Raw genomic sequence first — 24,547 nt, 5'->3', positions numbered from 1 at the left:
AAATTCTGCAGAATGACACATAAAGCAGAACCCTTGTCCTAAGGCAAGCTACTAGAGCAGTGTGAATGTTCTCAGGACAGGACTATTAATGCTAAATGCTGTTATGATTTGCCTCAATACAATCTACAACAGAATTCCCAAGGAGTAGATCTGTTACAAGCTGTTCAAAACTTATTTTAAAAGCTAATGGGCATAGAGTGCCATGTCTCTGGGAAGGTTTCTTGCAATTGTATTACAAATGAAGGTATGGTGACTGATACTGAGCTGGATAATCGGTGCATGTTTCAAAGAGTAAACGTGCAATTTCCAGAGCTAACTTCCATTTACTTATGTGTTCCATTTTCACTCACCCTTGATTAGCGTTCTCACTGCCTACTCTATGGTAGCCTCAGTAACTTGTTAAATGGTCTTTAATCATCACCACCAAAGCTGTTGTGTTTTACTACTTCTGTCACTAAGTTTCCAGGTTCACTTTAAATTGACAATTCTGAGAGGTTAAAGAGCTGCAGATTTATTCACCCAAACATAAAACTTCCTCTGGCGTGGCCAAAAAAATCACTCGCTTTCAGCCCTGCTAAGTTTCTCTGTGTCTTGAAGAAGCTCACCACACACCTACTCGCCCTCCCCAGGGTCAGCCTCCTGGAATCTTACAATCCTATTCTTCATATGGAAAAGGTCTTTATTTTTGGTTTCACTAGAGGTCAGGCAATGAAGGGTGAACAGGGGGTTGTAGTCCCTTGGATACCGATGTTTCTAGGACTGAATCACATTGGAAAACAATAATTCACAATTTGGAAAGCCCCAGCTCTAATCTCAATCTCAATCTCTCTCTCCGCCCCCCCCACCGCCCCCTCTTTTTCCCTCTCCGAGAAAGATGCTGTGTGCTCTCCATGTAACTTGCATCTCCTCAGTGCCAGAGACCGGGACCACACTAGAAGGCAGTGATTGTCCCCTGAGATTGTCCCCTTTAAATTAACCTATACATTTATCACAAACAGGAGCCTCCATAAATAAGCTAACAGCAAGTGAAGGGGGAATCCCTTGAGGGCAATCAGCCTGCCCTACATGTTAACTCTTTCACCACCGCATATCACATACTTATATAACACCCTACTCTGCTTGGTCTTGAGCTTCACAAGCCATATTGACAAAAAGCAGGGGTTTATGTTCTTACTTGAAAGTTGTTTTCAGATTTGGAGCTTAGTAGATGAAGATGGGAGTTTCAGGAGGACTGAGGCACATCTTGGAGACGAAATATTTCCTGGAAAAGGCGGGCAAAGCCTTTATTTTGCACACTTCCCAAGTTAGACGCCTCAAATCACACCTTCCGCCCCTGACCCTCCAAAGCCCACTTTCACGCTCAACCTCCCCTCGGCCCCCGACCCCGCCCCATCACTACTCCGCTAGTCGCAACGCTGTCCTGGTTGCACACCCTCTAGCCGTCTTTGGGGCGGGGTTCCTCGTCTCCGTGGACAGGCTGACTAGTGAGCCTCGGCTCCTCCATCCGGAAGCCAGGGCTCTTCTTGCCGCGGAGTTCCCGGCTGCTGTCGGCCCCCAGTTCTCAGGAGCTTTGCGCTCCCGCTGGTTCTTGCTCACCTCTCCCATCCCTGGGCGCTGGCGGCACTCCAGGAGGAAAGAGGGGCAGCAGGAACCCGGCCTCGCGGTGCCGGGGAGGACAGCCCTCTGGGGTCTAGGCCGCGTGCCAAGAGGAGCAGCGGAGCCGCCGGAGCCGCTGCCGCAGACACCCGGACGCGGAGAAACCAGAGCTCAGCCGGCACCAGCTTTTCCCATCCCGGGAGCGAGAGCAACGGAGAGGGCTCTCAGGACCCGAGGTGGACGGCGGGGGGCTCTGTGTGGGCGGCTTTCGGGGCTGGAGCTCAGGAACCCCAACTCCAGCCACGTCGGGCCGCGGCGTGGCGGGCGGAGGCGGCGCGCGTAGGGGCTGCCGGGGGTGCGGAGCGAGGCGCCGCCACGCGGGCGGGGGCAGGAGTCTCAGGTACTCGGCAGCGGCCAGCAGAGCCCCGCGCGGGGCCGGGAGCTGCCGGGGCCGCAGCTCCGCTGTCCCCACCGCTCCGCGCGGCTGCAGGTTGAGGTCGGACTGCAAGAGCCATGGACCTTCTCTCTGCTGTTTACTGCCTTTCACTGGAGACTCCAGCCAGTGTCCTGGAAAGGAGAGGGATTCCTGCTCTGTCCGTTTTCGTCTCTACCTTGGCACCTTGATGTAACCCACAGCACAAGCTGCATGTCCTGGCTGAGAGACACGGAAGGGCAGCGGGGATGGAGGTGGGGCCGTGTGTGGATAAAAATATTTAAATTAAAAAAGTACATGATTGTGAGCGTGTGTGTTTAGGGTTTTTCCCCAGTCTCCAGCTTTGCTCCCTTTTCCTTGACCTTCTGTAGCACTCATTCTGCCCCAAGCCAGTCTTGTGTAATCCCATTTGAAAGAGCACTTTCTTACTAGCCATATTCTAAATGTTTTGTGAGCCTACACTAATGGCGGCTTTTAAAAAACACAGACACTAGGGGAAAAGAAAAAGGAACTCAAAACTGGCTTGGAAACATTTTCCTTTGGAGCACACCAGGGTTTAGCTCTAAACCCAAGATTCCGTAGGAAATCAGTAATCTATTGGAGACATTATCTACTGCATGTTATATAACTGTTGAACCAATTCATTGACCTGTATTCATTCCATACCTCACTCCTTGAAGCAGCTGGCAGGCATGCCTTCTGAAATCTGAAATCTTGGAATAAACTTAGCATATGGTTAGCAATCTTCCATTGGTGTATAAGGTGCTCACCACTAATATTCTGCGAGTTCCTGAGAATCGCCACACTTGGTTGCTTCAAGTTTGAAAATGACCAAGTTGTAACTAAGGAACATTTCTATAAATTAAGGAACAGTACGTTCCAAAAGTGTCAGCGTCACGAAGTTGTCTTTTATGACTGAGGAACTATCCCAGGTTGAAGGAGATTTAGAAGAAAATACATCCTATGATCCCGATTTAGATCCTAGTCCAAGAAAAGGACATTAAGGTCAGTTGGCAAAAGTTGAGTAAGGTGTGTAGAGAATGGTCATATAACTCTTAATTTCCTAGTTTTGAAATTGAACTGTGGTTGTGTCAGATGTTTGTGGAAGCAGAATATAAACAAATTTTTGAAAATTTTCGTCTTTAAAATAGAAAATTTGGTCTGAAAAATGAAAGGACTGGATTAAGTGACCTTGAAAATCTTCTGAGCCTAAAATTCAATTGTATTACAAAAATATGTGCCAAGCCAGCTCTCCTGCTGGTTAATATCAAGTTCAAATGAAGATTTTAGGAAGGAAAAGGAAATTTGAAAATTTCAAGTTTAAGCTTAAACCTTTTCTAGTAGACAGTTTGATTTTAGAAGGATGACATGTCTTCAGATTCCTTTGCAGTCTTGACAAAACTAAACTCTTGTAACGTACACAGTCAACCATCGATAAATATCAAAGATAACAGCTGTAACAATAAAATAGTAACAATTCTATTGTGTGTGCCTGTGTAACTCATTTCCTTCCTGGTAACCTCACTGAAAAAAAATCTGAATCTGATCGGACCACTTTGAAGATAGACAGAGTAGCTGTTACTTAAGTCAGCTTTTACTAACTTGTAATGGGAGAGTTCTTATACACAAGCTTGTATAAAATGTGCTTTTGGAAGATACTTCAAAAGTTTATTCCATAGACCATTCTAAGACAAGCACAAATGCCATCTCAGCCTTTAAAATTTCAGTGCTTCCAGGAACAGTATCCTAAATGGTAGGCTGGCTAGTTCAGTCATGAAAAGAACACGGAATGCCTCCAAAAATACATTTACTACCCAAGAGTAAGAGCTTATCCTTGGAAAATAAACCTGCACCCTACTAACAAAGCAATATGTTGGCCAGTTGTGTTGTATAAGTGGGAGAAAGTAATCTGGGATTCTCTTGGCATCCCAAATCACAAATGCTACTCATTAGCCCAGAAGAGCCGTTTCTCATTTCACAAAGGCTTCACAAATTTGCAGAATTACTTGTTAACGTCTTTTTGTAAGACTTACTAAACTCCTTTTTAGTAAGGATAAATGTGTGAGAATTATAGTATGGAGTAATTTACTCCATTGGTAGGAGTCCAGATTAATGTATCAAAGTACAAATAGGCTCCTATGCAAAAATAGAACTGGAAAAAGGAAAGAACGAATGAAATGTAAGGGTAATGGCTAATGTTGATTTTGAAATAGTGTTTTTAATATTTTAAGGTCTACGTTATAGTCATTGTAGCGTGGTAGCAAAATGGATGTTTAGACTGAAATAATTCCCAGAGAAAATTTGCAGAAATACAAGTGTTTCGCTTATGCTTTTTGTTTTTATTTCCCTCCACATAAACGCTGCTTCAGCCTGCTAAATATGTATCCCTACACCTCTAAAGAGGTAGTCCAAGAGACTCAATGGGAATGCACTGAGGTTGAACATTTTTTATATTTTAAAAATAAACTTTAGAATAGGTGTAGATTTATAGAAAATTGTGATACGATAGAGTGTGCTCAGTGAGGGCAATCTTAAGAGATCTGAGGCTGCTTTCCACCTTACATCAATTGACATTCAGCAACTCAAGGTCACTCATCAACCGCCTGTTGCTTTACCCTGCGGCGCCTGGAGCACCAGAGCAGGAGCTCAGATATTTTGCAGAAAATGAGAAACAGGATATAGAACAGAGCTCCTTTTCTACCCCAATACCCCGAAGGATGACATGATTGAAAAGGAAGTTCAACCCTGAGAGGGCTCTGCACAACAATGAAAACAATGGTGAAAAGCAATTGGGAAATTGATTCATTGCTAAATGGTAGGTTCACAGTACAGCGGAGAGAAGAGGACACTGTCAGCAGGAGAAGCACTACTGGTTCAAAGAAATATGAACACTGACCTTAGCAACTATCCCTTTAAAGCAGCAGTCCTCAGTTTTCACACCAAGGACCGGGTTCGTGGAAGACAATTTTTCCACCGACAGTGGGGGATGGTTTCGGCATGAAACTGTTCCACCTCAGATCAGGCATTAGTCAGCTTGAGTGCACAACCTAGGTCCCTTGCATGCATGATTCACAGTAGGGTTCACACTTAGGTGAATCTAATGCTGCTGCTGATCTCATAGGAGGTGGAACTCGGACAATAATGCTCACTCATCTGCCACACCTTCTGCTGTGTGGCCCAGATCTTAATTGGCCACAGACTGGTACTGGTCTGTGGGCCCAGGGGTTAGGGGCCCCTGCTTTAAATAACTAGATTTGATTAACCTGTGATGGGCATGCCCCAGCATCGATTAAAAAAAGGCACCAATTGGTCAGCATTTTTCAATTAGAACAGCTGTGTATCATTAGGAACGAGACCCTTAATTAGGGCCTATAATATCACTGTTGTCCCACTAACTACTGGCATACCCAAATTTGTCCCTCAAGAGGGGCAACTTCAGAGGCTTCACACTACAGGAGGGTGGGGAGGAGAGTTAGTCTAGATTATTTTAGAGCAGTCTATCACGAAGCAGGCAAACAAACCAATAATAAGCTATGGAGGATTGAGGAAGTGCCTAGGGTTGCTACAATATTTTATCTTAAATTTCCAATGACTAAAAAAAGAAAATTGAGGAATGCAAAGCAGAAAAACAGATTAAGTATGACCAATACACCAGAAAAACACAGTACAGGAACTGTGAAAGTGATAAAAATCTCAGAGTTAAGAGAATTAGGGGTAGTCATTATAAATATGCTCAAAGAATTTTAAACCATGATTAAAGTGGAAATATGACAGTCATGTTGAACTAAAAAGATAATATTGGAAAAGAATGATACAAAAAAATAGAAATTCTGGAGTTAAAGAGTACCTACGATTAACATAAAAATTCACTAGGGGGGTTCAATGACAGCTTTAAACTGATAAGGCTTTAGAGAAATTATATAGCTCTATAGGAATTATACATTTCAAAGGACAGAAAAAGAATAAAGAAAAATGAACAGCATCAGAGATGTGGGGCACTATTAAATACACCAACTTATCTGTAGTGGGAGTATTAGAGGAATAGAACATAAAGGAACAGATAAAATATTCAAAAATATGATAGCAGAAAACTTCCCAAATCTATTGAAAAGCTGCAATCTACAAATCTAGGGAGCACAGCAAACACCAAGTAGGGTAAGAGCAGAGATTCACAAATATACACATCATAGTGAAAACTCTATAAGAAAAAGGCAAAAAAAAATCTTGAAAGAAACAGTCCCCCAGCACTGCATAGCTTCTCTTATGAAAATGTGATCCAATTGCTTTTATAAGTGGATCTACTGTTGGGGTGATCAGACCCAACACCAGGTTGTGGGGGTGACAAAGTCCGGCAAAGTCAAAGGATTGAGGAAAAAAAAGAGTTTGAGAGACAAAAAGCTAGGACAGAGGGGCCATCGCTAGCGTACGGAGGCTGCGAAGGCCCCAAGCTCTGTGAGCCCAGGCTATTTATTGGTAATCCTACAGAGAAACAGGTGGTGAGAATGTGGAGGTCAAAAGGGCACATTGCATTAAGCACATGATTTACAGCTGTGATGGTCTAGCATTTGCTCTGTTACTTGAGATAATGGAGCACAGGTTCTTTTAACTCAAGATACAATTGATCCTAGGAGAGCAAGGAGCCAGCAAGTCTAGATACATTCCAGAGCCACGAGCCCTGGATTCTATCCAGGCCACGAGGGATTTTATGCCCTGGGTTTAGATTATGGTGCATCAGTGTAGCCTTCCACCCTTTAGCACAGAGCTTGCTGTTGCAAAGGCCACAAAGAGTTTTAGACCCTGGGCCCTGGACGTGTTCCAAGACTCTTTTACATTATGTCAGACATGCAAGCCCTGCCTCAGCTTCTCCCAGCACTCAGCTTTTCCCACCAGATCTCCGATCCCATTCCTTCTTATGGGGCAGGACCTCCCAACCAGGGTTCTCGGCCACCCTACCAAGTGCTCTTTATTGATAGAGATCTGAAACCTCCCTGGATGGCGATCCCAGAGGTAGCGACAGGCTGCTATCTTTGCTGTTTGGATGACACAGCTATTCCGGCCTTGAGACTCTGGGTAGTCCAAGGTGACTGGGGACTGAAGTGCACCCCCAGCACAGAACAACTACCCTCTGAAAACATGGTCAGACTGCTTTTTTAAAGTGGGTCCCCAATCCCATTCCTCACCAGGCAGGGCCTTTCAACTGGGGTCTCCAGCCACCTCCTACAGGTGTATTTCAGCCATCAACAGCTCTGTACCTTCCTGAGACAGAACTCTCAGAGGGAGAGGCAGGCTGCTATGTTTGCTGTTTTGCAGCTTTTGCTGGTGATACTCCTAAATACTGGAAAATCTGAGGTGACTAGGGACTGGAGTGGGCCCCTAGCCTATCACAGCAGCGCTACAGAAAAGTGGCCAGACTGTCAAGTGGGTGCCCATTCCTGTATCCCCTCACTGGGCAGGTCCTCCAGGCCTGGGCCTCCAGTCTCCAGCCACCAGAGCTATTGAGCCAGTAGCAACTTGACAACTCCCTGAACAGAACCTCCAGGGGCAACTGAAAGCTTTTCTGCCACTGACTCTGCAGTGGAACTCTCCTTGCTACTCTCAGACTAACGAACAAACAATGACCCTAAGTGTCTTATCCACATCTCCAACAAGCTGTAGTCAAAATAAAGAGAGGAGGCTAGTCCATCTCTCACAAGTCCCACATACCACCCACTGCTTGTCACCAGACAGGGATCCCATGGCTTGGGCTCGTAGCACAGACCCTTTAACCTGGGCTGATTACACTAAGCAATTGCTGACTTGCATCTCTTTGAGGTGGCACCTCCAGAAGACAAGCAAAAGACCCCTTGGCCACACCACTACTGAGGTCCCTTTGCTGCCTCCAAGCTGGGGAAAGAACATAATTACTGAGATAGCCCCAGAGCTGCAGTGGCTACCCCAGGGGTGCCAAGCCATGACCTACCGCCAGCACTTAAGAGGGAGAGGAACCCACATTTTCAGAGCATTGAGAGGGAACACAGCTGCAACTGTGAGAAAACATAGGGGAGCCACACAACCAAGTAAGAGTCTACCAACTGACCAATAAGCCTAAGAGCCCCTCCTGGATCACAATCCAGATCTTCAATACCAAAAATACCTTGCTAACATACCTCCTTCTGAAACCATAGACAAGAAGTCAGCTTCAAATAAAGACCCTGCAGAAAGCCTCAACCCCATGTGAACACCCAGAAAAAAAGTCTATTGACTGTTCTCAATCTACACTGTAGTTAAGGAACACCCACATGCAGTGATGAAAAAGAATCAACACAAGAACTCCAGTAACTCATTTGGCCAGAGTGTCGTATGTCCTCCAAATGAGCTCACCAGTTCTCCAACAAGAGTTCTTAACCAGGATGAGCTGACTGAAATGATAGAAACTGAATTTAAGGTATAGATTGGAATGAAGATCATCAAGAGTCAGGAGGATGGCAAAACCCAATGCAAGGAAACTAAGAATCACAATAAAGCAATACAGGAGATGAAGGATGAAGTAGCCAGTATAAAAGAGACCCTAATCTACCTGACAAAGGTGAATAAAAATATAAGGATTTCACAATGCAATCACAAGTATTAACAGCAGGATAAACTAAGTTGAGGAAAGAATCTCTGAACGGGCTCTCTGAAATAAGACAGACAAAAAAAAAAAAAAGAATAAAGAATAGAAAAGAACGAACAAAACCTCTGAGAAGTATGGGATTATGCAAAGAGGCCAAATCCACAAATCATTGACATTCCTGAAAGGGAGACGGAGAAATCAAGTCACTTGGAAAATATATTTTAGTATATTGTTCATGAAAATTCTCCAACCTTGCTAGAGATGCCAAAAGTCAAATTTAGGAAATACAGAGAACTCCTGCAAGATTCTACACAAGAAGATCATCCCCAAGAACATAATAATCAGATTTTCCAATATTAAAATAAAAGAAAGAATGTTAAAGGCAGCTGGAGAGAAAGGGCAGGTCACCTACAAAGAGAATTCCATCAGGCTAACAGAAGATTGCTCAGCTGAAACCCTAGCCAGAAGAGATTGGGGGCCTATATTGAACATCTTAAATAATTAAAAAAAAATTCAACCAAGAATTTCATATCCAGAAAAACTAAGCTTCCTAAGCAAAGGAGAAATAAGATTCTTTTCAGATAAGCAAATGTTGAGAAAATTCATTACCACAAGACCTGCTTTACAAGAGATCTTGAAAGATGCACTAAATATAGAAAGGAAAAACTGGTACTAGCTAATACAAAACAGACTTAAACACACAGACCAGTGTCGCTATAAAGCAACCACACAAACCAAGCCAACATAGGAACCAGATAGCAACACAATGACTGGATCGAATCCATGCATATCAATACTAATCTTGAATGTAAACAGGCCAAATGCCCCACTTAAAAGACACAGAGTGGCAAGCTGGATAAAAAAGCAAGACCTAATGGCATTCTGTCTTTGAGAGACCCATCTCACATGTAATGACACCCACAGTGTCAAAATAAAGGGATGGAGGAAAATCTACCAAGCAAATAGAAAACAGAAATAAAAGCAGGGTTGCAATGCTAATTTTGGACAAAACAGATTTCAAAAATAAAAAAGATTAAAAAATACAAAGAAGGGCGTTACATACAGTAAAGGGTTCAATTCAACAAGGAGACCTCACTATCCTAAATATATAGCACCTATCACAGAAGCAGCCAGATTCATAAAGCAAGTTCTTAGAGACCTACAAAGAGACATAGACTACCACACATAATAGTAAGAGACTTCAACACTCCGCTAATATTATTAGACAGAGCATCCAGGAAGAAAATTAACAAAAATACCCAGGGCCTGAATTCAGCATTGGACAAAATGAGTCTGATAGACCTATACAGAACTCTCCACCCAAAACAACAGAATATATATTTTCTCATTGCCACATGGCACATACTATAAAATCGACCTAATTTGGCATAATTGGATATAATTGAACATAAAACAATCTTCAGCAAATGCAAAAGAACCAAAATCATACCAATCACACTCTTGGACCACAGTGCAAAAAAATAACAAGTCAAGACTAAGAAAATTGCCCCAAACCATGCCATTACATGGAAACTAAACAACGTGCTCCTGAATGACTTTTGGGTAAATAATGAAAGTAAGGCAGAAATTAAGAAGTTTTTTGAAACTAATGAGAACAAAGATACAGTATACCAGAATCTTTGGGATACAGCTAAGGCTGTGTAAGGAGATAAATTCATAGCACTAAATCCCCATATCAAAAAATTAGAAAGATCTCAAATTAACAACCTAACATCACAACTGAAAGAATAAGAGAAGCAAGAACAAATCAACCCCAAAGCTAGCAGAAGATAAGAAATATCCAAAATCAGGGCTGAACCAGAGGAAAACAAGACACACACACACACACACACACACACACATTCAAAAGATTAACAAATCCAAGAGTTGGATTTTTGCAAAAAAAAACAATAGGCTGCTAGCTAGACGAATGAAGAGGGAAGATCCAAATAAACACAGTTAGAAATTACAAAGGAAATACTGCCACTGACCACACAGAAATAAAAATTAAAGTCAGAAACTACTATGAACACCACTATGCACACAAACTACTAAATCTAGAAGAGATGGATAAATTCCTTGATACATTTACCCTCCCAAGTTTGAGCCAGGAAAAAGTTGATTTCCTGTACAGACCAGTAATGAGCTCCAAAATGGAATCAATAACAAATAGGCTATCAACCAAAAAAGTCCCCAAACCTGATGGATTCACAAACGACCTCTAACAGACATACAAAGAAGAACTGGTAACTGGTACAATTCCTCCAGAAACTATTCCAAAAAATTGAGAAGAGACTCCTCTCCAACTCATTTTATGAGGCCAGTATCATCCTGATACCCAAACCTGGCAGAGACACAACAAAAAAAAGAAATCTTCAGGCCAATATCCTTGATGAATATTTCTGCAAAAATCCTCAACAAAATACTTGCAAACTGAATCCAGCAGTACTTCAAAAAGCTGATCCACCATGATCAAGTAGGCTTCATCCCTGGGATGCAACATTGTTTCAACTTACAAAAATCAATAAATGTGATTCATCCATCACATAAACAGAACTAAGGACAAAAACCACATGATGATCTCAATAGATGCAGAAAAGGCTTTCAATAAAACTCAACACCCCTTCATGTTAAAAACTCTCAGAAACTAGGTACTGACAGAACATACCTCAAAATAGTAAGAGTCATCTGTGACAAATCCCAGCCAACATTATACTGAATGGGTAAAAACTGGAAGCATTCCTCTTGAAAACTAGCACAAGACAAGGATGCCCTCTCTCACCACTCCTGTTCAACATAGTATTGGAAGTCCTAGCCAGAGCAATCAGGCAAGAGAAATAAATAAATGGCATCCAAATAGGAAGAGGATGTCAAACTATCTCTGCAGATGTCATAATTCCATGTCTAGAAAATTCCATAGTCTCTGCCCCAAATCTCCTTCAGTTGATAGAGTTTCACCAAAGTTTCAGGATACAAAGTCAATGTAGAAAAATCACTAGAATTCCTATACTCCAACAACAGCCAAGCCCAGAGCCAAATCAGAAAGGCAATCCCATTCACAAGTGCCACAAAAAGAATAAAATATCTAGGATTACAGCTCACCAGGGAGGTGAAAGATCTCTACAATGAGAATTACAAAACACTGCTCAAAGAAGTCAGAGAAGACAAAAACAAATGAAAAAACATTGTATGTTCCTGGATAATAGGAAGATTCACCATCATTAAAATGGCCATACTGCCCAAAGCAATTAACAGATTGAATGCTATTCCTACCAAACTAACAATGACATTCTTTACATAACTGGAAGAACTATTTTAATATTTATGTGGAACCAAAAAAGAGCCTGGATAGCCAAGGCAATCCTAAACAAAAAGAATAAAGCTGGAGGCATCATGCTACCTGACTTCAAACTATACTACGGGACTTCAGTAGCCAAAGCAGCATGGGACTATTACAAAAATAGGCACACAGACCAATGGAACAGAATAGAGAGCCCAGAAATAAGGCCACATACCTACAACCATTTGATCTTTGACAAAGCTGACAAAAACAAACAATGGAGAAATGACTCCATATTCAATAAATGGTGCTGGGATAACTGGCTAGCCATATGTAGAACATTGAAGTTGGACTTCTTCCTTACAGCATATACAAAAATCAACTCAAGCTTCATTAAAAACTTAAATTTAAAATCCAAAATTATAAAATCCTTGGAAGACAACCTAAGCAATATTATCCTGGACATAGGAATGGGCAAAGATTTCATGACAAAGACACCACACCAATTTCAACAAAAGCAGTAATTGACAAATGGGATCTAGTTAAACATAAACATTTCTGCACAGCAAAAGAAACTATCAACATATCAATCTGACAACCTACCGAATTGGAAAAATATTTGCAAGCTACGTATGTGACAAAGGTCTAATATCCAGCATCACTTAAACAAATTTACAAGAAAAAACAAACAACCCTATTAAAAAGTGTACAAGAGACATGAACAGACACTCTTCAAAAGAAGACATACATGCAGCCAACAAGTATATGAAAAAATATTAATATCACTGATCACTAGAGAAATGCAAATCAAAACCACAATGAGATGCCACCTCACACCAGTCAAATGGCTATTATCAAATGTCAAAAAATAACAGATGCTTGTGAGGTTGCAGAGAAAAGGAAACATTTATACACTGTGGGTGGGAGTGTAAATTAGTTCAGCCATTGTGGAAAGCAGTAGGGCGATACCTCAAAGAGCTAAAAGCAGAACTACCATTTGACTCAGCAGTCCCATTACTGCGTATATACCTAGAGGAATATAAGTCATCCTACCATAAACACACATGCACATGAATGTTTATTGCAGTACTATTTACAATAGCAAAGACATGGGGTCAGCCTAGATGCCTATCAATGACAGATCGGATAAAAAAAATGTGGTATATAAAAACCATGGAATACTATGTAGCCATGAAAAGAACGATATCATGTCTTTTGCAGGACATGGATAGAGGTGGAGGCTATTTTCCTTAGCAAACTAACACAGGAACAGAAAACCAAATACCGTATGTTCAAGCTTATAAGTGGGAGCTCAATGATGAGAACTTATGAACACAAAGAAAGAAACAACAGATACTGGGTGTCTTAAGGTGGGAGGGTGGGAGTGGGAAGAGGATTAGAAAAGCTAATTTTAAGTACTGGGCTTAATACCTGGGTGATGAAGTAATTAGTACAACAAACCCCATGACACAAATTTACCTACATAAGAAACCTTCACATGTACTCTTGAGCCTAAACTAAAAGTTAAAAATTAAAAAATAAAATAAATTATGTTTGTAACATTTACAGCTACAATATATATAGCAATAATAGCACAAAAAAGGGAAAGTGGGCTCCATGGAGTAGTTCTCTATATCTTACTGGAATTAAGTCTGTATAAATCTGAAGCTGTTTTGACACATTAGAATAAAGGATAAGCATTAGGGCAAGCACTGAAAAAATAACACAAAATTATATGAAAATATCATTAGAGAAATATAATTACTACATTAAAAAATATTGACTTAATGCTAAATTATGCACCAAAGAAGGAATAGAGAGGAAAATGTGATACAGATAGAAAACAAAACAAAACAAAAGGCAAAAATAAACCCAACTATTTCAATAATAACATTAAATGAGAATGGATCAAGCAGTCCAAATAAAAAACTGAGATTAAATTTAAAAAAAGATCCAACCTATATGATGGCTATAAGAAATATACTTTATATTTAAATATAGAAATAGATTGAAAGTAAAAGGATAAAAAAATAATAGTCACCCCAACAAAACTGGAGTTAGTATGTTAAATATTAGATTAAATAGACCATAAAACAAAAAATTAATAAAGGAGAACTCTTTATAATGGTAAAAGGCCAAGCCATGAGGAAGGTAAAACAGTTATAAACGTATACGCATCTGATAACGTATCACCAAAATACATGTAGCAAAAACTGACAGAAATGAAGAGAGAAATAGACAATAGACAATGTGACAATAATAGTCAGAAATTTCAATAACCCGCTTTTAGTAGTGAATAGAACAGTTAGAAAGAATATCCAACAGGAAATGGAAAACTTAAACAATATTATAAACCAACTAGCTCTAACAGACAACTATCGAACACTCCACTCAACAGCGGCAGGATATGCATTTTTCTTGAGTGTACGCACATGACACATTCTCAGCTCAGACCTGTTGCTAGTCTATAAAATAAACCTCAAAAAATTGTCAGGTATAGAAATAACACAGAGTATGTTCTTCAACAAATTAGAAATGAATAACAAAAATTTGTGAAGCTTTCAAATATGTGGATGTTAGACAGCATGCTCCTAAATAACCAGTGAGTCACAAAAGAAACCACAAGGTTTAGGTGAATGAAAATGAAAACACAACATTGTAAAATGTGTGGCATTCAGTTAAAGTAGTGCTTAGAGCAAAATGTATAACTTTAAATATCCATAATGAGAAAGAATAAATTTCTCAAATCAATAATGTAACTTTTCACCTTAAAATTCCAGAAAAAGAAGAGCAAACTAAATCTGAAGCAAGCAAAAGAAGGAAATAATTGATTAGAGTAAAAATTAATGAAATATGGACTATACAAGCAACAGGAAAAATAAATAGAATGAATTAGGGTGTGCTTTATGGCTCAGTCTATCTTGGGGTCTATCTTGGTGGATGTTCCATGTGCGCTTGAGAAGAATATGTATTGTGCTATTGTTAGATGGAATATTCTATAATTATCCATTAAACTGATTAATTTTCTTGTACAGATTAACTATATTCTGACTTATTTTTTGCCTGTTTGATGTATCAATTACTGATAAATCACAGGCAGTTCTTAGAGAATATTTATAGACATAAATGCCTATATTAAAAAAGACGAAATCTCTCAAACCATTAGCCTTAGATTTTACCGAAAAACCTAGAAATTGGAGAGTAACTAAACAAAAATTAATGAGAATTAAGAAAATAATAAACATTAGACATCAACAAATAGAACTAAGAAAAATAAAGAAAACAAATGGAACACCAAAACCAACAATTTACAAACTCTTTGATTGACTGACCAAAGAAATAGAATACACAAAATGTCAACACTAGGAACAAAAGAGAGGACATTATTACCACTCCCAAAGAAACTAAGATAATTACATTATGAACACATTTATGCCAACAAATTAGACAGATAATTTAGACAAAATAGGAAAAGTCGCTAGAAACACATAATATAAATGACTCCAGAAGAAATAAAATAATCTTAAATATGTGTAACGAGTAAAATAACTTATTCAGCATTCTTAACAGATACCACAAAAAATTGACCCAGATGGTTCCACTGGTGAATTTTTTCAAATACTTAAATAATAAATAATAACAATATGTTACACTTTCAAAAAATAGAAAAGAAAAAGGCTTTCCAACTCATTCTGCAAATAATACACCAACATAAAAGCCAGACAAAACCACAAATAAACAAAAAACTAATGTAGATACACAATCCTTAACAAAATTTTAGCTAACAGAATTTGACAACATATAAAAATGACTTTACACCATGACAAACCTAGGATTTTTTTTTTTTTAGATGGGGTCTTGCTATGTGGCCCAGGCTGGAGTGCAGTGGCATAATCTTGACTCACTGCAACCTCTGCCTCCTGGGTTCAAGCAATTCTCCTGCCTCAGCCTCTGGAGTAGCTGTGATTACAAGTGCCTGCCACTGTGCCTGGCTAATTTTTGTCTTTTTAGTAGAGATGGAGTTTCACCATCTTGGCCAGGCTGGTCTCGAACTCCTGACCTCATGATCCACCTGCCTCGGCCTCCCAAAGTGCTGGGATTACAGGCATGAACCACTGCGCCTGGCCAAAAATAGGATTTTTACCAAGACTATAATGTTTGTGTACTATTCAAAAATAAATTAATGTAACACACAATAGTAATAAAGGCTAAAATAAAGGAACATCGTATCAATAGACGTACAAGTTCTAAATAATGCCATCATAGAAATGTTGGAAGTATTTTTTTTCCTGAAATCCAAACACAGCATGCTCTAATTTACAAGTGGGAGCTAAATAATGAGAACACGTAGACACAGAGATGGGAACAACGCACACTGGGGCCTTTCAGAGGGTGGAAGGTGGGAGGAGAGAGAGGATCAGGAAAAACAACCAATGGGTAATATGCTTAATACCTGGGTGATGAAATAATCTGTACAACAAACCCTCATGACACAAGTTTACCTATGTAACACACCTGTACTTTTACCTCTGAACTTAAAAAAAGTAGGAAGTAAAAGAAAGTTTTTACACCCAATAAAGGAGATTCATGAAATACTAACAGTTAACATTGTACTTAATGGTGACACACTGAAGGCTTTCTCTCCAACATCAGAAACAAAGCAAGAGCGTCCACTCTCATCACCTTTATTAAACATTATGCTGGAGGGCCTAGCCAGTGCAATCAGGAAGTAAAATCAATGCCCCCCAAATAAATTACATTTTTATTAGGGCAAGAAAAATCCTACAACAATATGTTATATTAGAAAATATACTAAAAGCACACTTCATAAAATAAAAATAAAGGTATAGTGCACTTTATCTAAATGGCAATTCAGAAGACATTATTAAAAACATGAAAAGGCAAGGCAAAGATAGGAGAGAATGTTGACAATCACATATCTGATAACAAGAAATGTACCCAGAATATATGAAGAAACTTCATTACTCAATAATAATAAGACAACCAAATTAAAAATAGATATGAGATTTGTGTGTGTGTGTGTGTGTGTACATATATATATTTCACTAAAGCAGCTATGCTATGCACATAAATAATAAGCACATAGAAGCATGGTCAACACCATTCAACACCTATTATTAAGGAAATGTATATTAAAGCCACAAAAACTATTACAAATGCATCAAACTTGCTGTAATTCAAAAAAGAAAGGCAGGCAATGCTAAGTGTTGTTGAGAATGTGGAGAAGTTAGAACTACCCATATATACTGCTGCTGGGAAAGTAAAATTCCACAGCCATTTTTAAACAAATTGGCAAGTTTTAAAAAGTTAAAAATGACCTTTCTATACAACACAGCAATTATCCTCCTAGAGCTTTATTCATTAGTAAAATGTATGTCCACATAAAATGTGTGTACACATATCCATAGCCACATTATTCATAATACCTTGAACACTGGAAATCATCCAGATGTTGTTTAACTGGTGACTGGATAAACAAAATATGGTATATCCATGCAACAGAAAAATCTTTAGCTATAAAACAAAAAATATTATAAAACTCTCAATAACATTGGAATCAAAGTTTTTTCCAGCTAATAAAGGACATTTATGAAAAATCAACAGTTAACACTATATTTAATGCTGAAAGATTGAGTGCAACATGAGTAAACATAAAAATAATATGCTCACTAGAAGTCAGGTGAAAAGGACTACATATTGTGTGTTTCCATTTATGTGGAATGTTTAAAAAGAATATATTATGGCAGAAAAGAGGTCAGTGATTGACCAGAGCTGGGTGTTAGAGTGGAGGGATAAACCATGATGAAGTAGATATAAACTTTTTGGAGCAATAGCAATGTTCAAAAACTTAAATGTGTTAATGGTTGCACAATTCTATAACTTTAGTAAAATAAATGTTTACTTTTAATGGATGGGTTTTATGGTATGCAAATTATATCTCAATAAAGTTCTTTAAAAATTCCTGATCTTTCAAAAACACTATCAAGAAAATGAAAAGTTATGATAACCTAACACAGTCTGAGAAAAGTATTCAAAATGAATAGAAACGACAAAGGACCTGTAGAGGGCATATATGATAAATATCTACAAATCAATAATAAAAGTACAACCAATACAATCTGAAAATTTTGTGAAAGACTTAAACAGCACATATACCAAGGTACAAGAAATTAAAGAAGCTCAACATCATTAGTCATTAGAAAATGCAAATTAAAACTATTAGGAGATAATACTTCACTTCCACTTGAATATAAAGCTTAGAAAAAATGGCAAAAATTACAAAAATGAGAGATGGATAATATTAAACATCAGTGAGGATGCACAGTAAAAGGACCTATTTCATATTGTGAGTAGAAGAATAAATTGTTATTGTCATTTTATACAAATGTATCAGAGTACCATCAAGGCCAAATGTATATATAACCTACATTCCATCAATTATACTCTTGATTATATACCCAATATAAATGGAACTATATACATTATCTTATATTTAATTAGACATGTATCCCATCAAATCTATACACAGTTTCTCCATTTATTTTCTCCAATTTTCTTAGTCTTACAAAAGGTTCAAATGATGAATAGGTGGCAGGGAATAAACACCTATTTGTCATTTGAGCACATGAACTTTCTACACAATACAGCAATCTAAAAATAAATTTAGAGATAAAATAAAATGTATGCATATCTTTTTCCCTTACATTAATCATATTATCTCCTCACTTTTTACAAACGCTGAATCTACAGAATGCTTCCTAGCTTTATGTACTACTTTCTCAATTATTTCAGGTTTCTAAAAAATCACTTGTGTAATAATGTTGCAAAAGAGAATAGTAAAATAATGTAATTGCCAATGTATGAATATATATGCATGCACATGTACATATTATATATATTTTTATGGATGTGTATGTATACTTTAGAGGAAGTCATACTGAGTAAAGTAACAATTAAATGAAATGTGTATCACATCTCAGTAGAGGCACTTACAAATCTTATTAGATTTCTTATTTTACAGCAAAGTCTTAAAATGCATTAGCATTACATCAAAATTGTCTTGAAATGACCTAACATACCTTAGTCTTATTTCATACTTTGGTCTTGAACCATCCTGACCCCCTTTAGTTGTCTAACATACTAGACCAGGTTAAAAAGAACATGATGTATTATTTTCATTTAACTCACAAACCCAACTCTGAAAGGTGCAAATGAAAGAACAAGTCAGAGAGCCCCAACTGTCCTTTATAATTACCTTGGGATCACTAGCTAGAGGAAGAGCAGCAAGGGAAGTGAATATCTTTCTACACGTTTCTCTAAGGAATAGTGACAGGCTATGTTGAGGGAAGAAGCCATTAGTTCTTTCCATGTATTTTCAAAGAACTTACTCAAAGATGAATGAGATTAACTGAAACTAAACTCAGTAGAATTGAGGGGTAAAATATTCAAATAGCATATATCTGCATAAACAAATAGTGGACATTGCAGAGAAATGCAGTAGAAAATCACAAGTCTCTTTGTCACAGTGGGTTTTGTGTGTGAAATAAGCTCCAACTGGGGCAGAGGGAGATTTCAATGCTAAATTATGTTTCAACTTTTGATTAATATCTTAGATTTGGAGATTCTAATTTCTGATTTGAAATGACTTTGTGACTTAAAGTAGAATTTTCTGTTACCAAAAAGTTAATATGAAAATCATGAATGTTGGGAATTTTTATTTAGGGTCAGAGAAAGACCTCTTAAGCAAAATTTTAAAGAAATAGTGAGAGATAAAAATAAAGTGTGTTTTGATTATGTCGTGAGTCATATTAATCAGTGTACTAGTCTCACACATGTTATGTCTTAAGCAATTTGCTTTAAATTCAGGAAGTCTCATGAGCCAGAGCTGAACTAACAGCAAGTATATGCATTGACAAACACCAGATTTTCCAGGCTACATAAGCTGCGAGTTTAATTTTTAAAACCATTTGTAATGATATGGAGTAATCTTGCAATGGCAATTCAGCCTCATGAATGAAGATTTTCAGTCTTTTATTAGAGTTCCTTCTTGGGAGTTCTAACTCTGCCACACAGTAGTTGTATTATGTGGAACATACTATACATTCCATAGGCCTGCAAAATGAATGGATGGTCTGGGTGATTCTTAATGTCGACAGGATGTCATTATGTAGAATTATCAAAGGATATTGGTAGCTAAATGGATTGCACATTCCTGTTTCTGTCCACTTACTTATAGTGTGACTTTTAGCAATTTATTTACTTTCTCTAAACCTCTTTGTCGTATACTAAAACGACTGTCCTGCATTCCTATAGAGTATGTGTGGGTTCAAAAAAAATTATAGTGGATACTTTTGAAAACTTTAAAATTATTTGGAAATGTGGGGTTTGATAGTAATTTTAAAAGATATTCTAATACAATGTAATACGAACATCGACCCAAAACATTCCTGAGTATTTTCAATGGTAAGGAGGGAATTCTAAGGGTTATCCGACATACCTGCGCCTGCCTTCTTATTCCATTCTTATCTTGAACCACATACTATTTTTTCCCCTAACTATGAGAGACACAGGTATTCACCAAAATGTAGAGGTAACAATTCCAGGTTGTCAAAAATTTATTTCATTTTAAATAAGAGGGGTTTAAGAAGCAAACAACACTTGCTATTATCAGCTTTGCTGCCAAAAAGGAAAAGGATTTCTCTAGATAATACTGTGGTGAGAAATCCCCACATTAAACAAGCTGTCAGTTTATGTCAAAGGGCCTTTAATTCTTATTTTTAGGTAACACCCATTATTTGATTGTCCAAATTTATTCAAGTAATTCAAGTGAATGTCTACAACTACAAGAAACTTATTAAATATACTGCAAACAAATACCTGATTTGGCATGGACAAAAAATATGTCATTGCAGATTTAGATATTGACAGTAAAACTCCATTTTATCATATATAATTTCCTTTGGGAAATTGATTATTTTGTAAATTCAGAATAACTATAATGGATTTATTACAACACATATTTTTACATACCTCTGAATGTTTCTATACAGTAGAAATTTCAGACAATTTGGAAATCTACACATAATTCTGCAATATTTTGACACAACTGAAATTCTTTTAAATCTTGTGTCTGTGACTTTGAATTATTTTAGTCATTAGTTATAATACCTCCCATTGTATTTATCCCTTTATAGCTTCTATATAAAAAGAGAGAAGCAAATTTTTATGTCATAGGCCATCTTTCTCAGAATATTTTGGTTATTATTATGCCCAGCTTATTAAAGACTTTCAGTGGGTGATGATAATATGTAGTTACTGATTTTTTTCAATTATTCTGGAGTATATGTTGGCATTATACTATTACTAGACTAATAGTTTGTTCAGCACTCCCAACATTTTATGATGCAATACTAAATTATTTTTGGTTTTCTAGTTTTTAGCTCCTCTGCCCTGGCTTTTCTTATGATTTCCTTGCCTTGTTCTCAGTGAAGGACTTGAATCACATGCTAGAGGGGAGAGAGTCAGCAGAGCTACAGCTTCTCTTCCACCCTTTCACTCAAGCTGGCCTTCCATGCTGAAAGCACCACTGTGCTTGCTTCTTCCCTGTTTCCCTCTACTGGTGAAATTTCTGGGTATAGTTTGAATTGACACCAGATGAAGCAAAGTACATAATGACTCCCTGCCTTACCGAACTTTCCTCTTAAAAAACAAGATACATAGTTGACATTCCCAATTTTCTAAAAAGTTATTGTATTAGGGTAGTAGGGCTGCCATAAAAATACCACAGACAACATGGTTTTAACAATAGAAATTTATTCTCTCACTAGTCTGGAGGCTAAACATCAGAGACTAAGTTGTTGGCAGGGTTAATTTCTTCAGAGCCTTCTTTCCTTGGCTTGCCGATGGCTGCCTTCTTCCTCTGTCTTCTCAGGGTCTGCCTTTCATAGGTGTCTGTGTCCCAGTTTCTTCTTCATGTAAGGGCAGGTGTTATAGTGGATTAGGGCCCACTCTATTGACTTTAATTTAATTACTACTTTGAACACCCTTTCCAAGTATGGTCACATTCTGAGGTACTGGGGGTTAAGATTTCAACATATAAATGGTGTGAGGATACAATTCAGCAGATTAACACTTAAAAATGCTCTCCAAATGTCTTTCACTGGAATTTTTATAAAAACTTTAGTTAATTTTAAATGTTAGACATTGGCAAGAGACAAATAGCTAGAATGTTTAGGAAAACGGTTTTCTGTACTTTTCATGCAAAATCTATTTATTCATTCAGATTCTCAGGAATTACTTGGAATTTTTTATATCCTCAACCAAATAATGGCTGCAAAACAGGAATTAAATTTCAAGTTGAGTTTCGTCTTTTTTTTTTTGAGGATTTGAACTTCTTCCAATGTTAGAGAGCACATGCAATAATAGCACTGCACAGAAATGCTCTCCACACCATATTATTTAGGAACAGAGAGTTTAGAGGTTAAGAGGTTGCACACCAAACTCAGAAAGACTACCCCAGAATTTCACCTTCACTACTTTCCAATTTTGTGACATTAAGAAAGTCAATTGATCTCTGTGAACATGTTTGATCTATTAATTATAAGAAAAAAAGAAGTGATACATTTGTGTGTGTACACACACACACACACATAAATAAAACAAAGTCTCTACAATGACTCATATACATGTCTTAAAATTTTTAGCAATTTTCACAATTGAGATTGAAATCATCTCAGCTAAACAAATTGAAAAAAAACTTTTCTCAGTTGTTAAGCTTGGCTTCACATTTATCAGAAATTTGGCAGCAAAGAGATCCAGCTCAAGTGATGGAAAATGGTGGCTGCAACATAAGAAACGTATTTTCACACATTGTCAATGCGGCTTTAGTAGAGCTGGGATTCCAGTTTAAATTTCTCTAGAAATTTTCTGTGTTCAGTTAAGGCTAATCTCAATAAATGGTGAATCTATTATAAGCTGGGATAAGTAATTTAAAGGTTACAGAAGTGAATGTGCAAACATGAGTCTTGTCCCTAAAATCTTTCAGTCGAGTGAGGGTGGGTGATAATTATGGAAGGCAAAATGCAATTATTGGACAAATGAGATATGGAAACTTTAGGAGGTTCAAAGGAGAAGAAAATTAAAACAAAACAAAACATTTTAGCCACTTGAGTGGCTAAATGCTCAATGATAGCAGTATTATGAAGATATAAACCTTAAAATTGTGTTCAATTGTATAGGAGGGCAAAGGAAAGGTAAAGAGTTTTGATTGGATTAATTAGGATGATACATATGTCAATTAGATCACTTTTAAAAATACAGTCTACTCACTATATTCTTCAATGAAGAAGAAAAAAAACTGAGAGAAATAGTCTGAGTCACAATCAAAAGGTTTTTGGTATTTAGAGAATAGTCATAACAAACTGGTAATTCACACATTATTACTGCAATCCATCCAAGGATATTTCTTTATACATGAAGGTATGATTCCTATGTTTAATGCTATGAATCATATCAGATAGTTCCATAGCTTAAAATGGTATTTAGTGTTCTGGTGAAGTGTGATGTTATTAAAACACCCTAGATGATAAGCAAATGGAACATTCTTTCTTGGCAAAACCAATGGTACTGGTCAAGGTCAATCAATCACATCTGTTGGGTTTTTGCAAACATAAGAGTGGCACAATATCAGCTGATATCCTAGTGACCATGATATGTCTTAGAATAATGATTATCATAGATTGAAGTTTAGCTGTAGTTTAGCTGGACACAGAACTGTCATATGGCCTTGGGGTCTCTAAACTCTTACTGAATGAGTTAAGTAGCCATTGGAATTTTCATCTCATTTCTTACACCTCATTTACTTGCAATTTTTCTTTATTATTTGTTTTTCATTAACTGCTTTGCAAATTAACACTTCTGAATGCCCATTGTCCAGGACAGGATGTTGAGTTCCAGAGATGATTCTTGGAGTTGACTTAAAGTGGACTATTACTTTAGGAACAGGTGCCATCAGTTTAGCAGAGGCTGGTACACAACAACAGCTCACTAGGTAAGGGGCTAGTACTGTTCTCTGATTAATATTTTTCTGTTCTGTCCATGTAGTCCTGCTACTTTTCTTTGTTTATCTACCTTTAACATCATTCCATTGGATTCATTTGATGATTTGGATAAGGACACTTCATGAACTACAAAATCCGCAGTGCCAGAAACATGTTTATTTTTTATGTGTATTTTTAAATTTAATTTTATGTATTTTTTTCCGAGACAAGCTTTCACTATGCTGCCCACCTGGCCTCAAATCCATGGACTCAAGTGATTATCCTGCCTCAGCCTCCCAAGTAGCTGGGACTACAGGTGTGCACCACCACGTCCAGCTTATTTTCTAATATTCTATGTCTAGTTCCTAGTATTGTACCTAGCACCTAATAAAAACATTTGCTAAAATAATTTTCTTTCTGTTAAAAATATTAATTGATCATCTACAACTGCATGCAGGAAATAATGGTCAAAATGAAAGAAAAATGGTAAGGATAATGGTTGCAGAAAAACAGGTAAAAAAAGAAAAAGAAAGAAGGGACACAAAGAAATAAATTGAAAAAGACAAATGAATAGAAGATAAAAGTAG

This window comes from Colobus angolensis, unplaced genomic scaffold, assembly GCF_000951035.1.
Source record: "Colobus angolensis palliatus isolate OR3802 unplaced genomic scaffold, Cang.pa_1.0 Scaffold75, whole genome shotgun sequence".
In the NCBI taxonomy this organism is placed as follows: Eukaryota; Metazoa; Chordata; class Mammalia; order Primates; family Cercopithecidae; genus Colobus; species Colobus angolensis.
Note: the sequence above shows the minus strand (reverse complement) of the source record.